The sequence below is a fragment of the Ischnura elegans genome, chromosome 1 (assembly GCF_921293095.1).
Source record: "Ischnura elegans chromosome 1, ioIscEleg1.1, whole genome shotgun sequence".
NCBI classification, from domain to species: domain Eukaryota; kingdom Metazoa; phylum Arthropoda; class Insecta; order Odonata; family Coenagrionidae; genus Ischnura; species Ischnura elegans.
In genome coordinates, this window is record NC_060246.1 from 114,994,301 (window position 1) to 115,012,372 (window position 18,072).

The 18,072-nt window shown below is 38.3% G+C and overlaps 1 protein-coding gene across 2 annotated transcripts in view; it reads left to right on the forward strand.

Moving 5' to 3' along the window:
* The window catches only part of LOC124168456 (amidophosphoribosyltransferase-like), a 55,437-nt gene that overhangs the window by 20,886 nt on the left and 16,479 nt on the right, over positions 1 to 18,072 (forward strand). Inside the window, exon 1 of one of the 2 annotated variants that reach the window (XM_046546728.1) lies at positions 9,079 to 9,086. The exons of the other annotated variant lie outside the window; for it this stretch is intronic. The gene's annotated coding sequence lies outside the window, so the exon portion shown is untranslated. Of the gene's footprint in view, positions 1 to 9,078; positions 9,087 to 18,072 lie in introns of those variants that run through there. 2 annotated transcript variants of the gene reach the window in all.

Consider the following 18,072-nt stretch of genomic DNA (forward strand, 5'->3'; position numbering starts at 1 on the left):
TGGACTCAGCTTCCATTTCTCTCTGTCATGACACTCCCCTTCCCTCATTCTCCTTATTTCTAATGCTCTCTGCATTTCCTGTCTCCAATTCACTCTTGGTCCTCTTATCAGTTTTTATGGAGGTCTCCAATACAAAATTCGCATGGGCCAACTGGTGTAGTCCATCTCTATAACTTGGCAAAATCAGAGTAGTTGTTCCTTTCTACCTCGTCGAATTTATCTTTTTCCGATTCCATCATTTTCATTATTCTATAATTTCTAACTTTTTTTAAGGAACCTACTTCCGTTTTTTTCCTGACTGTCCCAAAACTCTGCTCCGTATGTTACCACACTTTCTTATACCATTTTTTTAATATTCTTACTTTGGTTTTCCTGCCAATATGACTAAAATAGTATTTTTTGCTTAATTTTGAAGAACGAGAATGCGAAAGTTGCTGCTCAATTTTCATGTGACGGTTTCGTCACGAGAGAATTGGCTCATTTGCTTGTTCAGAGAGGTCATCTGATTGAGGGAAAGAATCGCTCGCAAAAGTGCAAAAATCAGTGAACCGTGCGAGACCGTGGAATAATAGTTATTAGCTCTAAGAAGTGCGTGACGTCATTAACGTATCTGCGAAAGGGTTGAGACTGACGAGTTTTCGTTGCGAAGAACGCGAGAAGTAAGCAAATGATGAAAAATCGGAAAAATACGGATCTCGTTTTTTTTTCAAAGTCAATCGCAATCGATTATGGAATAAAGTTAACAAGCCCATAGGATGAGCAGGAGAAGGCAAGGACGGGGAAGTCTTCGTATCATCCACAAATTCAGGCTCATTATGGTGCTGGGTATCCACCAATGGGACTACGTACTGAAGGTCCTATTCCGTCCTGTAGTAGCTTGATTATTGGTGCTACTGTTCAAAAGTACGCTATCATTGTCATCCCTGGTCAATAATCCTATGGTTCGACGCAGCTCTCATCTCGATTCTCCAGTCAGCTTATATTTTTACGCCTACGCATTTCTTCTCTTTCATATTCTTCTTTACCTCTTCTACATATTTTATCCGCTGTCTTCGTTTTCCATTCTTGCCATGAACTTGTCCCTCGACGATTGTCTTTATCAGCCCATCATGTCTCAGCGTATGGTCAATTAGGTTGTTTCGTTCTCTTATCAGGGTTTTTACGATGCGTCTCTTCTCTCCTACTCTTAGTACTTCCTCATTTCTGACTCGGTCGAGTCATTTGATCCAAATTTCGAAAGCGTCTACTATTGATTTCTCGCTGTCATTGTCCATTTCTCACTCGCCTAGAGAACCGTGCTCCAAATTCTGTTCTGATAAATAGTTCCTTAGTGGAATACTGACAATATATCAATGCTAGGTGATTAGGTTTATGCTAATAAAATCGGTAACGGTGTGATTAAAAGTTCTTATTTAATTAAATTAACTAGCTCCTTGGAGAAAATAGAGCAAAGAAGGGAAACATGCAAGGTTATTCTATTTCCTTCTATCTAGTCCACATAACCTATCTTGTGTCTTCAAGCTTGCTGCGAAATAATAAAGCTTTCGTTTAGACAATGGAGGATTACCCTGGCGTATGAGTATAAATATTGTGGTGACGATCCTGTTGATGAGGATCCCGCTTCAATTAATTAGTGGCAGAATGTTTCCATCACATAAGTAACTTCTGCTTTCCGGAAGAAAATGATTACCCATTATCATCCTGTCACAATATTTATAAAATACCCAGGAGAATTTACAGAAAACAGCTTGGAGCAGATATCAGCCTATGCGTAAAAGTGGAATGAATTAAACTGTACACCGCTGACTCTGTTAATTATCAGTCGTTGCGCAATATGCAGGAAAAACGTGCCTAGTGGACACTATTTACGCCGTTGAATATGTCTGTTATCGAAGGTTTAATTTATCGGTTCATCTTTTTCGTGGTAGCCTGTGAGGATTTCTTGTTAAAATTTTAGTCGCTGAAAGCGTGAGCGTTTTAGGGGCGGTAGGTGGTCGTTGAAGGACAAAGGTTGTGATCATTGTCATGCAAAACTGCTCAGGTTGTGCCATTGGGCGAATACCTTAATGTGGGTTAGGAAAAAACCCTGCTTGGAATTACTAGTTGCGCGCCGTGGAATTCACGCGGAAAGGAAAACGAGAACTGTGTTTTCTGTAATATAAAGTAGATAGGAAGGATATTTTAGTAACGTTTTCTGCCCACGTAGAAGTAAAATGATTCGTATTATTTAAACTCACAGATGCAATTTTTCCCGAGAGTTGGACGCGAGTTATTTTGCGAGCTCTCGCGCGAGCCAGTGTCACTGTTGGTTGCGACAGTTGGTATGAAATCCGTTTACATGTGACAGCATTCGGTGCAATTTCAACTCGCGGAAGTGGTCCCTCCCGTACCGTGGTCAGTAGCTTTTTACAATGTCACGAAGTAGACGTGCGCAAACTGCCGCTACAATAGTGTTACTTGATTATTGGCATAGATTACATTAACAGAAAAAAAGGAAGAGGAGTATCTGGGTTAAGGAATGGATTGATAGAAGGCAATATTTGAGAGCTTTCACGACTTTAAGTAAATGAGTTACAAATAGAGGACTCTCAACAGTTTAGGAATTTCATCAGGGTGTTAGCTACAGAGCTGGAGAATCTGCTCTACTTTGTTGGGCCATAAGTCCAAAAACAGGACATAGTTTTGAGGGAATCGATATCAGCGAGTCAGCGGCAGATAGTTATAACCCCACGTTTTCTTGCCTCTGATAATTATAAACCTTTTTATTCGTTATATTGGCATGTTTACGTATGTGTAAATATCCACAGTAACCAAACGGATGGCACAGTGGTTCCAACTGCGAATCTAGCGGGACAAAATTATTTTTCTCAAAAAACTTAGATCTTTTGTCGTGAAAACATTCAGAAATGCCTAATTATAGACAAAAACACAAAATAACAATATCACACGTCTTTTCATGGTGGTTTTTTGAAAAAATTAATTTAATTTGCAAAATAATTTCATGTTACAAAACACTTGAGAAATATGAAGAAAATCATTAAAAAATTGTATAGTAATGTGCTTTTCTTAATTTAATGAACTAATTACGTTAAAAAATATGCTCTTAAACACAGGATTTAAACGTAAAATCGTTTTTCACAGAAAGTGAACTGCGGAACGTTAGTCACCTTCATCATTATTACTCTCCCAACTCTATTCATCTCCGACATTTACCGACTCCACGTCCTCCAACTCTTTAACATTACTCATTTCATTAGGCGCAGGTAATATTGGTTCCCTGAGAAGCTGCCTGGCATCCATCGAGAGGGAATAACAATGCCTTGGGTGCAACGAACTAATACTGGAAACATAAGGTCAGATGTGACTAATAGTAGGTTAAAACATCTCTCGTTGTGTCCTTTCTTGAGTATTTCAGCGCATGATTTTCTTTGAATTTCCGAATATGCTTATTCCTTGCTTCTTGGGCCTCTTCGGAACGCAATACAATTGGGGCAATGAATCACTTTTGTCCCATGAATTATATTTTAAGTACCATGAAAGGCATGTAATACCATGAGTATGACGCATGTACATTTCTTCTGTTTTTTAGCATACTTCTCAAATTCACTGGTACTTATGGAGAAACCACAGGAAAGTGCGCTAAGAATTGCTCCAAACCAATGAAATAATTCCACCTCTACTCAACTAATGCGTGATGAAATGTCAGGATTCTTTTAACGTCAAAATTCTGATACTTTGTACAATTTCTTCCCGTTTATTTCGATGACCAAGGGCATCAGTGGAGATATCTGTGCCTTTATTTTTTGCACTTCTTTCCCAGTTACCTCATAACTTTCATCTTCCAGAAATAATTTAATGGGTCTACAATACCTGATCGAAGACGGCCTGATATCCTTCCATAAGATGTTGTTTTTATGATTTGATTTTAGCGGAAGAGGTAACATAGAAATGGAAAACATATAGGAATCATCCACTGAACCTGATTCCTTCCGATATACAAATCTCAGCTTATATTGCTTGTGGCCACTACTTCCATGTTAACTCCACTTAAATATCATCGTATATTTGAATTCATTACCAGACCGAAGGAAGTTATGAAAGTTCAATTATAATTTTCTTCAAATTTTATAAGAATAGCTAATACTAGTAAAGTAGTAAAATTGTCCATCCCAATCCAAGGTGCGTATAATAGGATATGCGTATAATAGCCTATTATACGCACCTAATCCCAATCTACTTGAGAGAAAATTTGTGCCACTGAAGTGGTACTATATGTTTGGCGCTGTACTATCTATGCACTTTCTTCGTCATACAATCTCTATTTTTTAGGTGACTCTTATCATTCTCTGATGCATTTATTCTTCTTGCTAATGTCACGCAAAGATTCCTGATTTTTCACTCAGTTTCTGTAATCTTTCAGGGTCACATTCCACAATATTTCGCTTTCTTCATATAACGTAATAAGTTTTTTTGTCTCCAAGTCCGACCATTTGTAACTACTTTGCTCAAGGGGATTTTCCATCCTTTTCCCTTCATCCATCAACAAAAAAACATGACACAAAAAAAACAAACAAAAAACAACAAATTACAGGAGACTCGAGAGACAACACAACTACACCTCAGCCCAACTTCCGCAAAAGTGTCGGGAAATATCTCCCACGGTTTGATCAGGCGACAGTGCGAGCGCGAGAAATTGCTAGAGCTAAGTTTCATGTTTAGACCTGCGAGTCGAAGTGTCAGACACTCCGCCGCCCAGCTCGCGACACTGCTCGCCGACCCGTTTACACTTGCAATTTTGACTGTCAGACAGTAAACTCGCGCAATTTCTAGCAGGTGTAAACCTAGCTTTACGATCTCTGATTTTTACGTGTGTTATTGTACCACGAAGCTATCTGACTATCTGCAACTGACAATGGCTGTATTTGCCATGATGTCGCAACTAATTTCTTATGTATTTTACGTTCATAAATAATGGTAAGAAATTATGTGCCAACGAATTGTGAAATTTATATGAGTGTTCCAATCCAGATTAAAACTTATCTCTATTGGTGTAAAAATTGAGCTGTGACTCGTAAATAGAGACAATTTCTACAATATTTTCCTTTAATTATTTGAAAATTGACTGTTTGCCCACAACTCGTCAGAATGGCCTTGTTTGTTGCTCTTAGATGGAAGATGGGACTTTCTAGTCCCAATCTCGCCCAATAAAGACGTATTATTATTATTGTTTGTATCGTTGTAAGATCGTTAACAATTGATGGGCCACCTGTTACTTCGAAAATTACAAGTGGCGATTTTGTAAATCATTTAAATGGTCTGCGAAATGAATTTTTAAAAATATCTTTCTTGTTGACCTAAAATCAACCGTAGAGGTCTAAATGAATTTTCCTGTAAACTCACCGTAAACTTTTTCTAGTTTTTTTTAAAGAGATATTGTGACAGTTCGCATTTATTTTCATATTTAATTTATATGTTTCATGCTTATTTCACTCAATTCTTTATTGGAAAATTACAAGCCTATCATAATTTTTCTTGCTATACCTAATTTTTTCAAATATTACCTAATTGTGATTTATCCCCGTAATGCACAGGTATTGATTATGTACTGAATCTTTTCTATTGACTTCAGTATTCAAAATCCTCCACAGTAATAATGATTTATAGAACAATTTAACTCTGGCGTGTTAACGGCGGTAAAATTGTAAATAAATGCCTTGAGGAAAAAGATGGTCCGTGGTTAGATTCTAGGTCCGGGGTAATTTTTTCTCGTGGAAATTATTGTAAATATTCTTGATCTTTGACTTTTTGGATATTAGATCGATTTTTTGCCTCATGGGGATTTCTCTCTCGTCTTCATTTTGATTTTCTTTCAAAGTTTCGTTCGCAAAATATTTTATTTTGAAGTTTCCCATCACCCTGAAGAATCTCGGTTGGTTTTTTCCTTTAATGGGGTCGTTGACGATCTCTAGGCATTTTTTCTCAAGGCCTTTTTACGCGGTGCATTAACTCGAACAAGTTAATATCTAAATGTAGGAACGCGAGAATGAACGCTAAAACGCACCGTGAAAACACCCAACTTATGCTTTTGCCTGGTTAGAAAATAGAAATTGTCCTAATCTGATTTATGCATTCGTACATGTTCCGTTCTGGTGCGCCAAAAACGTTCGTGTAATCAGGCATTAACTCGAGTGTGATAATTAATCGTGTAAACAAGCCTTTACGATCGAGAACGGGAGAACATAGGCTCAGATCGCGCTCTGTTCCCCTCCGCTGAGCTTTAATTGATGACGGAAGACATTGGCCAGGGTCACAGTGGAGAGACGACGCGACGCGACGGGACGAGGGTTGGCTCTGAGGATACGTCAATCGCCGCAGATTCTTTCGCGTTAGTTCAGAAGAAAGGGGTCAGGGACGCATTTAATTTCAGGGACGCCGGAAGTTCGTTGCGCTAGGGAGACAATATTCTGGATGGTCTATTAAGCCATACTATCCGCGGTCATGGGTAGCCTACCAAAAGAAAGGAATGCGATTGCAATTGAGTAGTCATCTTGCGCAGAGACAGTGCGTGCAACATATTGAAAGACATGATAATTTTTGGATAATGTTCATTAAAGAGGTCAATTAATCTATAGTGAAACTGCAAAGGGCATTAATAAAGAAATAAAGAAGTTAATAATTAGATCTCTGCATTTCTTCCGGGTTTCCTTCCGCGTCAGCTTGTTTGTAGACAACATGACGCTGGCAGGATAGCCAGCGAAACTGTTGTCTATAAACAACCTGACGCGCAAGGAAACCCGGAAGAAATGCAGAAATCAAACCATCGCCGCGGAAACCTACGTTCTAACAAGTTAATAATTAGTTGAATTATTCAACAGATGAATATATTTTGCCGGATTTCGGATATTGCTGTAAACAGTTGAAAAGATGCAGCTAAAATCAATTTATCAAGTGAGGTGTTTGGATTAATCACATTAAAAATGAGTCAATAATTATCTGTAACAACTATAGAAGAAGCTAATAAAGAAGGTTATTTAAGGAATCTAAATGATATCAATTTGCAATATCGTTTTTATACGAAATATTTTATTGTAATTTGTAAAGTGTCGAAATTTTAGTCGTCTTTTGTTTTGAGCTGTTCCAAAAAGAATTGCAAAAGTGCCAAAAAAGTAAACCAGAGCCGAAGTTGTTCAGATATCAGTGTCGTGCGATGATATTTCTGACTCGTGTGTGGGCTTAATAGGAGCACTTTAAGGATATGCAATGCGTTCCGATTAATAGTCACAATTCACGATTAGAGTGGATTTCGTGGAGAATTTTCTGCATCTTGTTCCTTCTTTCTTTTAAACGAGTCCTTCTCCTAATTTCAGCTGGTTGGTAGGTAGCGGCTACCTACCTATTCACAACCGTAGTTAACGTGAATCTGTTTTGGTAGATACGAGAAGAAACGTTTGCTTACAAATTGTATCAGTTTTAATGTGTACGACTATTCGTATGAGTATTCTTTTTTTTAAATATACTTGCTATCACATACAAATTTAATTGTAAGCCTTTCAATTTTTAGGATTGATGTTTTACTTCTAATTTTTTAGCTTATTTCTTGTTCTTCCATGAAGAATCCGTGAAATCTCGCACTGATCCGTGTAACTAATTTGCGATAAAGTTGGAAATCATGCGATAATTATTGGTTTAAGGACTTGTCCAAGGCAAGTCACCATAGTTTCACTCGCCCCTGTGTTTTGAATTGGAGAGATGCTCGTCGTTAGATGTTTACTCATTTCTTACTGATTTTAATGAATGTTTTGGCTCAAGTATTTCGAACGATCGAATAAGTTTTCGTCTATTCGTAGCAGCCCGATCGATATTATGTAACGGCTTGGCGGGTAGAAAAATATGCGTGGCCGGCTGGCTAGTGGGCCGATGAGAGCCAACCAATGAGAGAAAGGCCATGTAGCCACGCAGCTTGTCTGTTCTTCTCGTGAACTTAGAAGTTATATAATGTCATATTTAATAGGGTCGTTAACTGTGATCCGAAAGTGCAATTCATTGAAAGAATTCGGTAGAGAGAAGGGGCAGGTAAGTTACAACTAAAAAAAACTCTTCATTCAGTCATCTTCCTATAATCTTAGGATAAATAAATGAGTGTTGCCGCTCACTTTTATTGTGATGGTGATTTCATCGGAGTTCTGGTTCATTAACTCGTTGTAGAGGAAAACCTTATTTAGGTAGGTATTGTTTGCAAGAGTGTAAGCGATAATGAACCGCGTGAGGCCGATGTGCGTGGCGGAGAAGCGGCGAAACGCTCGGCATGTCTTTCTCCGTCCCTTGCACTGGAATGGTAACACTGGTCCCTTGCGCTTCTTGTGCCATTTGTCCCTTCGTGCGTTTCATACGCACTGTTAATCACGCTAAATACGTGATTTTCAAGACACCGGTAGCCCTGTGTCCGGGATAAATACTGGGGATGAAATTGAAATTCGTCATCGTTCGGCATGTCTTCGTACAGTAATCAGATTATCAGTGAAAGTGATTAAATCCTTCGATATTTCTCCACGAATAGCTCTAGTAGTAGACGTCGGATCGAGAAACGGATGAGTATAGATCATTTTATTTTTTTAACCTCTATCATAATAGGCTAGAAAATTGGTGAACGAACGCACTCTGTTTAAATTTCAAATGTGGAAGCCTGAGAGCTTCAGAAGTCATTATGTGCGACCGATTAATAAATCCTAGTGCCGGTTGAATGAGGCTGCCGTCCTGTGACCTTGATCGACATCGCGGTTGGAAAGTTCCTCAGAGCGATCCCATTCATTATGCGCCAGCGCTGGGCGAGACGAGCTGGAGATTTTGACAATCTCGGATCTTACGTTCCCTCCTCATCATAATTTGTCGCACAATATCTGAACGTTATGTTAAAAAATTCCACCGAGGGGAAAATATCATTTGCCTGGAACACGATTCGAACCCGGTTCTCCAGAATGCGCGCCAGATGTTCCACCTTTTGAACTGCCAAAATATGGGGTTTCTAGTCTAATGGAATGGAGTCGAATGATTAAATTTTTGTCCTTAAAGTGTTCTTGCGGCTGACTCTGAAGTTAAGCTACTGACTTCCCCGCGTTTATTTCCTTGATTAACTCAAACTTTAGGTCTTTTTATAAGATAATATGTTATCAACCACCCTTTAAAATTAGTTTTGTTCCCTCTTTGATGTTGATCAGTTAAAATAGTAACTCTGATATCTGGAATTACGGCGTAAATTTTCATTTAACAATCTGTGGTTTATCTCTGAGAGTAAATGTTTGATTTCAAACGACAGATAATTCACAGAGTTTACCAGTCGTACTTTAAATAATACATAGAATACGCCCAAATGAAGGTGAATAAATTCACTGAAACATCTGCTTAGTCATGAAGTAAAGGAAAATTATTTTAACTGACCAACACTCCAGGAAGAACATAACTAGGTTCTAATTCCCCAAGGCCATATCGAGGTGAGGCGGAGGTGGCAATTGCTTCGAACGCCTCGGCTGCAATGTTTCGAATAAGAATGTTACGGATAAGATTTTTTGTGTCCATTTTAGTTACATTCCCCCTCTCCGATCGAAATTTTTTCCGGTTTCGGATTAGAATCCACCACCACTACGCAATAAAAGACTTTTTTTACGACTAAGGATCTTTATAATGTTCATAATTTGATCACGAGGCCATTTACTTATGATGGGACTTCTGTTCAACGATTATTTTTTCACCTTCTCCGATTGAATGAATCTTATAGGCAACCTTATATGATGCATGAATGTGTGACGTCACCAGATTGCCTGCGAAAGGGTGAAAGCCGTCGAATTTTCGTCGCGAACAGCATGAAAAGTAGGCGACGGATTGGAAAACGGAGAAATAAGGGTCTCTCCATTTTTCAAACTGTCATAATCCGCAATAAGAAATTGGCGACCGTGCCCGTTGCCGTCGCTCTGGTTTTCATATCGGGTATATTATATTGCTTAACGTTTTAGCTTCTGAATGTCTGTTCACTTCCGTGACAGGCACGTAGCCACACATTTCCACAGAAGTTATGCGGTATGCCTTTACTGATTCTTTGTTGTCTATTCGCTACCCATCGCATTACAAAATATTTCATTAAGTTAGCCTTGCGTTTAGTTTTCATAATGCTGAAAGTTAAATTCATCGTTGGATATTAGCAGACATAATGAAATGTAGCTATATCGTACAAATGGAGTGTCAGAGACTGGTTATTTTTTTCTTAATTTATCTTGACGTAGCTAATCTTATGAGGTTTTTTATTTAATAGATTTTATCATCAAAAATATTAATTGAGGGGGCGAGAATCCAAGGGGTACAAATGATTTTTTTCTAAATATATTTAGGTACAGAAATTGATAGAAGAAATATACAAAAATTGAGTCTATGTCATGTGCTGAGTGGAAAATGAAATGCACTACTAAATACATAGTTGATTTCGTTCGTTTTGCTTTGCCTAATTTCTGTAGCTAATTCTGTTTAGAAAAGAAATCACTTGTACCCCGTGGCCTCTCACCCCTTCAATTGCTATTAATAGGATTAATTATAATGCATATCTCCATGAAATTCGGATCACTTCGTCCGTAAACGATGCGAGTGATCCCTGGGGTAGTGATCTCCTCAGCAGATATATCGCTGGTAGTCGCATCAAAGGAAAAATTTCAGGTGGGGTTCTCAACTGTGAAGGCTCCGAAGTCATTCCTACCCCCTCTGGCTATGTGCCTGTGCCACGAGGATACAGTGGTCGGGTCGTGGACCTCACCCCCGCGCGGAATCTCAGTCGCGTAAGCCACAGAGTTCTTATCCCCATCACGTGGTTCCTGCTGTCATTTCTGTTACGTCACACGCCTGGTGCTTGCTCTGCAGATCAATCCTTCCGTCTCCATGCGCTCGAATCTGCAACCGGTGTTTTGTCACCCAGCAACCCTCAACCTCACAATCTGGATGGATCTAACGAGGATTGTGCCACCAGTGATCAAAGGTCATGAGTGGTGTAGGCAAAATGACGAAGTCGGTGATAATTTTACTATCAGGATGACGTTCTAAGTAAACGGGAATGGACTTGGGGACAGTTAAAAATAGTTGAGTTATTTAAATACAAATTTAAATCGTTTTCAAAGCTAAGGCTATCGTTTTAGTCCCTGCATTCTGGGATTCTGGTCCGGATTGTATGGTTTACCAAGAGACATGTCGAATGCAGAAGCATAGCCTCTAAATTAGAGCCGTGCCACTTTCATTGCAGTTATAACATGACCTGCTGATTTAAGAAAAATTCGCCACTCTTGTAATTTAGTTGTTGTATTTTTGGAAGGATTTGAATGGTATTTTAAGTTTTTCTGAGTTCATTAATTGTGCAACATGAGCTCCAGAGGATATCGCTTGAATATATGATAATTTGGGAAGACGTCTTCAAGCAGGCGATCGGTTGAAGTAAAAATGAATTTTGTTACCGACTGGTAATTATTGTGCTGTATACTTATGTATTTTCCTTATTGATTCCAATAATAAAAGCTCGCATGGCAAGTTGACTCATAGATCTCCTGCGGCTTCAATTTAGTTCTCGAGAGGAAAAATTCCCATGCAAAGACGCGCATGTTGGCTGCGAAGTAACCAGTGGCTGTGAAGCTGATCCCTAGTGATGGAAATTATACGTAATAAATCTTTTCAGATCCAGCACATATTTTATTACGTGAAAATGCTCGCGTATTTCGATTTTCTGTGAAATTTGAACTGAACATCTTCGATCGTTAGATCAGTAGGCCCGATAGGCTAGGCTATGTGCATAGTCAATCGTTTGATAGTATGCTGAAACCGATCGTCGGCTTCGATTAATTTCGGATCATAATTGAATCGTTCGAACTCTTATGCAAGTTATGAATTTCTACGATTCATGAATTAATTACAATTACTTGTTTGTGTCAGCGGAGATTAGATTGACCTGTAAAACAAACAATGTTTAGGACATGATTACCATTCATTGCGGCTTTAATTGGCTTTAGAAGTTAGTTAGTTGGTAATTTCCAAAGTAATAAGATAATAAAGAAAAGTCGTTAGCTAACAATACTGCCTAACTTGGCTCCAAATGCCAGGGCTATGCAATTAGAATTATTAGTATCGGTAGACATTTAAAATTTCAAATTACCCTTCGCAAAGTTATCATTGTATTTATCGTTTAATACATAAGGAAAACGCGGCATTTATTTCGTATCGTAAGATAGATGTGGTTTTATAGTCAATTTTAAACTATTAAGAATTAACCTCATGAATTTGTATTTAGAGGCTTTTCATTGTCTTGTGGAAGTTGAATCGTTTATCTCGTAAATGGCGGTCTCGTCTCAAGTCTCGCCTCGAGTCTCATGGCCACACTAGTTTTTGAAGCTCGTGAGGGTTGGTCAGTAAACTTCTACAAATTAATCATTAAAATGGTTAATTTTTATGCTATTGTTATAGTTCTCAATTTGTTTTGTTAATGTTGCGGGACTTTTTCGGCGTGAATAATAGCCCTGAGAATCTAATTGTCAAAACTTTTGCAGGGAATTGATATTCACTTTTGTTGACCAACCCTTAGGGGAGGAAAAACATGCGACAGTTGGTATTATTTCTGTTGTATCGGGTATCTGAATTTTTCCAGGTCCACTTGTGAGTTTTTCTTGTGTGCCTATACTGGCTTGATTTTTGGAATTGACGCAAATGGCAGCATATGGAGAAATTCAGAGTGACGAACTTCTGTTTACTGTTGTTATTTTTAAACATAGAAACTAGGAGATTAGGGCGGATCTTTTATCTATTGCACGACGTTGAAATGACGTTTGTTGGTTTCCATTGCGTTCGAACGGCATTTATTATCGATCTCTGATAATTAATGTCCTCTTTAACCCCAGCGTTGGGACATCCACGCGTGGGGTTGCGCGATGATGTGTGACCATGTGCTTCTTCCTATCGCGCAATGCTCCCTAGTTTCAAGTGAGGGTCTTAGTTCTCCTTTTCGTGAATTTGGTATACTTACATGTGAAGCTTGTCTGATAGCGATACCTATTGCCGAAATACCCTACGAGAATGAAAAGTGAAGCTTGCAAGAACCAAGAGTTGAGTTTGGGAATTTTATTCCGACTAACTCACAGTGAGCCGGCTGGAGTAGTTTTTTTACGAATTATAACTTTGGTATTTTATAAAATTCTAACGGTATAATTTTATGCAATAAAAACTTTGGGTCCTCGCATTCCTAACTCGTAGAAATGACTACTCAACAACTGTTGAGATTCTCGTTGGATTCTTGCAAAATGGACGATGCTGGAAGCCTTAAAATGTGTCTTTTGCCGAAATGAATAGAACAGTAGGGATGGAAATTACCTTTGGGCTGAGAGTAGTTAAAAGGTGGAAATATTATTGTGAATTACATCACTCACATGCTGCGAAAACCGTTGCCAAGTGAGTAAAGCCTTCGATCTCGGACGCTAACAGAACTGTACTAACATACTTCGCCTTTGACGCAGTTGGTCCCAGCATCAACTCCAACCGTTGACTTGACGCTGCCCGGCTCGTGACATTTGTGACGCTAGTATGTGAAGGAAAGCTCCTCATGAAGGACTTTTGATATAAGAAAAATATTAAGCCGTTGCAACTTACTAACATTTGCATTATTGAAGGATAAAAAAGTCGGTTATGAAAATTTTCCCTTCGCCTTGGACGACAGCCGTAGTATGAGAGGCAGCACCAACACTTAAATTCAAAATAATTGATCATCAATAATGAATTTGATCATTCATCAAATCTGGGAGTATTGTATTTTATAAAAAATCTCCCAAAAATAAGAATGTGGGTTAAATTATTTGATATCAAAGCACTGAAGGAACAAGTGACTTTGTACGCAGTCACGCGCACGGGTGCAAAGTTAAATACACCAAAGGATGAAGTTCGCCATGAAAAAATATTTGACTTAGCCAGTCAAATATTTTTTCATGGCGAACTTCATCCTTTGGTGTATTTATATTTGATATCAATTCGATATTGCACTGCGGATCATTTCGGCATTTGCGAGAGCTGTGGCGTGTCCGCGTTCTGTCAACACTTATTACGGGAGTGCTATTGAATTTATAGGCCTCCCGTTTCCTATATATGCTAGAAGAGATCTTAATATATGTTCTCTACATGGAGGGGCTATCTCCTTTGACTTCTGGGCAAATATAAGTATACATTGGCCCTGTCCCCTAAATAAGCGAGAAATAAAAAAATGGCGTTCGGGAGGCTGAAGGTACATTCTTTGCCGCCGAGGTAAATAAAAAAAATTGTCACCTGAAAAAAATGGGTGGGAGGTCCTTTCGGAGGGATTGTACTTGAGACTAAGGGTGAGCCGATAAATAAATCGGCCGACATCAGTATTTCGCAACATCTTTATCGGTTAGATGTAATATGCGGTTAGTAATATTTCTCGGAAAATACCCTACCGGTCAAAAGTTTTCGCTAACCTATGCACAAAACTAGATCTTTATTTCAATGTACCAACACATCGTAGAAACTAAATAGACCTATTTAGTTTTTACGATATTAATATTATTTTTGTTGGTCTAATTAGTTTTTCGATGTGTTTCTACATTTAAATAAAGATCTAGTTTTTGTGCATATCTGATCGAAAACTTTTGACCGGTACTGTATGTGTCTTTTAATATTTCGCTCCAAGTGATCATCCTGATAGGTCCGAAAGCAGATATTTCATTTGTTTTATTACTGCAAAAATCAGTTTAAGGAATCCATTCAATTTTGCCATTTACCTGTGTATCGAATAATCAACATTATCGCCCATTTGTGACACTTTTATCACTTAACGAAGATATTTGGGCTGCCAGTAATCATTATCGGTTGGGAATTATTTGTAAATCGGATAGCCGAATATTCTGATATCGGCGAAAAATAAATTTCGGCGGAAATGCAGGCTACTATAGTACGAAAAATCATAGAATCATCTTTTGTATTTGGCATTCATTGTGGAGCTTTGAATAAATGAGTGCATTACGCCTTTCTTAATAGAATTATTGGCAGACTTCATGACGGAAGGGAAGTTTGCTGAGTTTCATCGTTAACAAGTTAATCCAGTAGATCAGCGGTACCCATTTCGCGTCGTAGTTGATTTCTTAACAAATAATTATATTGTATTTCAAGGGAAAGGTTGGAACGAATAAATTCCTATTAGAGATGACCTTAAAATATGCATTCTATCATGAGTGAATGGGAAAAGGGAACCGAATTGGTTTGGTAGCTATAGTGCTAACTTCTCACCCTGTGGCTTCCGGTTCAAATCCCGGCTGTGGATGAGATTTTTCAGAGGCTAATTTCGACGCTGGGTGTCTCCCCACCTTATCTTTCAAACCCTTTACTCCTTGTGTAAATGACTTCAGTTGTCGGCTACGTCCTCTAAACACCGTACTGTGAATGGGAAACGGGGCATCAGGAACGGCAGAATCTCTGAATGGCTATTATCTTGGCCAATTCCTGCAGTAGTGAACTAATTTTTCTATTTGGCGCGTGCTATCGCCGGTAATGGCGAATTCAATTCCCTGACAAGGCGTCGCGTCGTCGTTTCGTGCCATGAATGTGCTCATTCAACATTTTTTTTAATTGGCCATTGCTATGGAGGTTAAATGAAAAAAAGAGATCGTTGTTTTCCGTTTCTCGATCCATCACCAACTTTTTGAGCTATTATTCGGAGCGAAAAATCGGTGGCCTAAACGTTTTCGCTGATAAGTTCATGACGTCACGAACTGATCTAGAGCGGGTCAACGTGGACGATGAAAAATAATCAACCGGAAATATAATGTCGGCGCCAATTCATAAAAATTCGGCGACGACTCTTTCGTCATTTTACTTCAAACTTAAGAGAGAGAATGGCTGAAGCTGTAAGGAGTTTTTCTTACGTTTTAATTTATTTGTTCCCTCCATCCGCCGAGTTCTTTCGATATCGCATCCGAGTGAACGACAATGTGGTCCCTTTTCTTCAAGACTGCAGGATTCATACTGCGACCGGACTCGCGATGGGACGTTGCCCCTTCTAGCTGCGACACAAAAACGCTCCATGTCTTCTTCCTGCTTCATGGGTGCTCTCATTTTTTTGTCGGAATAGTGATACTCGTGCGAAAAGGAGACTAGAGAATTTCAAACGAAAAAGTTAGCTGGGAAAGAGTTTACTCCTGTACCACGCTGAAAGGACTCATCTGAATCTGAGTTTGTGAGGTTGAGTAGGTGTGTTGATATAACATGGAATTACGGGATCCCGCTGAATAATTGTAGCAATTTCGAAGCCTCCGACGACCGTACCAGAAGGTCTGTCGCCCAAATAATTCATAATGAAAACGACGAGTCGGTACGCAACATTGTAGCATACGCCTCAGAAACGCTGATGAACACCGAATCGGAGTTACAAACCCTCCACCATTTCTATCTCCGGTACGACGCTATTAATTTTTTTTCACGTAATTATCTTATGATATTTATCTTGTTAAACTAAAATCGTATTTATCGTATTAAAATCACAATGAGTCGAGGTCGAGTCCTTCAACCTTTCTTCTTTTTTCGTAATATTTCGATTTTTTCACGTTTCTCGAGGCGGGAATATGGAAATAGTGGATGAAATATATCCTTCTCTCCCACGATCAAGAAGTGTTGTCTGAAAGAACCTTAATGAATTAATATATTTTTCATCAAGTCGTTAACATTGGGGTTGCTTAGGCGCAACTCTTGTGTTTGCTTATCGTTGCACCTTTTCTCATGTCATATTTTTCTCATCTTACTGTTTTCAGCGTCTTTTTTATTTTTTGTAATTCAATCCATCGGCTGCATCTTTTATGTACGTTCAACGTACCCTATTTATTTACCCCATTTATCTAAAGATAACGATCGATTTTTTCCGCTGTATTTGCCGTCTGTATCTCACTGCCATAAAGAAATACGCCGTCGGAAAAATTCTGCCCTTTCTTGCTTAAGATCTCAGCGCCAACTGATTTTTCATCTTATTAAATTCCATTTTCGATTTTCCTCCCTTACAGAATATTTATTTCTTGGTTTTTCAATCGCAGTCGATTTGACAGCTGAATTCTTCCACGTCTTATGACTTCGGGCCCCATGAAAACTAAATATTTTATAGCTTACATTGTATGTAATTATTTTCTTTCCTTTTTGCTGTTTTTATGGCTCCACGTTTGCTCCATTTATCATAAAAATATACAAGCTTAAATCTCGAAAATTGTGTTATCCTAGTAGTTATTCCGTTGGCTTACCACCGTGCGCTACGTAACTCAATCCCTAAAGGGGACTACGTTTATTTTAAATTTACTATCTTTTTTTAATGCGACATTTCTGATATCGTATAAACCTATTGTAATCCGCGGGGATGGGGGATAAGCCGGCTGAGTCAAGTCGTATTCTAAGTATAATTATTGGAAATAATGTAAACAAGCTCTTCAAAATTATTAAAATTTACCAATAAATTGGAAATAACTAAATGAGAAAAATTAAATTAATATCCTTAATCGTACTAAAAGTAAAATATAATTGTCGAGGAAAACTTCACCCAATTTGGAAACAAATTATTGAAGCGAAAAAAAAAATTATTTTTAATGAACTAGCAGTTTAATTTTTTTAACCAGTCTTCGTAACCTAAAATCTTACATTAAATAAAAGGGTATTTTTTCAACTGCATGAAATCAGTGGAATTTTTTATCCTGACCATAACGAAAATCATACCCGTGTCTTATATGGAAAATTATATTTTCGTTGTAACCCAAAATGTATATGGTTTTCAGCGTAATATTTTCAGAAGATCCTGAAATGAAATACAGGTTTCAGGGTAGGGCGGTTGCGTACATAAGCTATGCCGTTGTGAAAATATATAATTCATTGTATGTAATAAGGTTCGAATAAATAATATTTTAAAAATATATTTTTCGTTTTATCTTCTGGTCGCAAATCTTCGTGGTCTTGTCTAATTTCACAATCGGCTATGCGTCATCTCTGGAGGGTATTTTTGTAATTTCAAAACCTTAATGACCA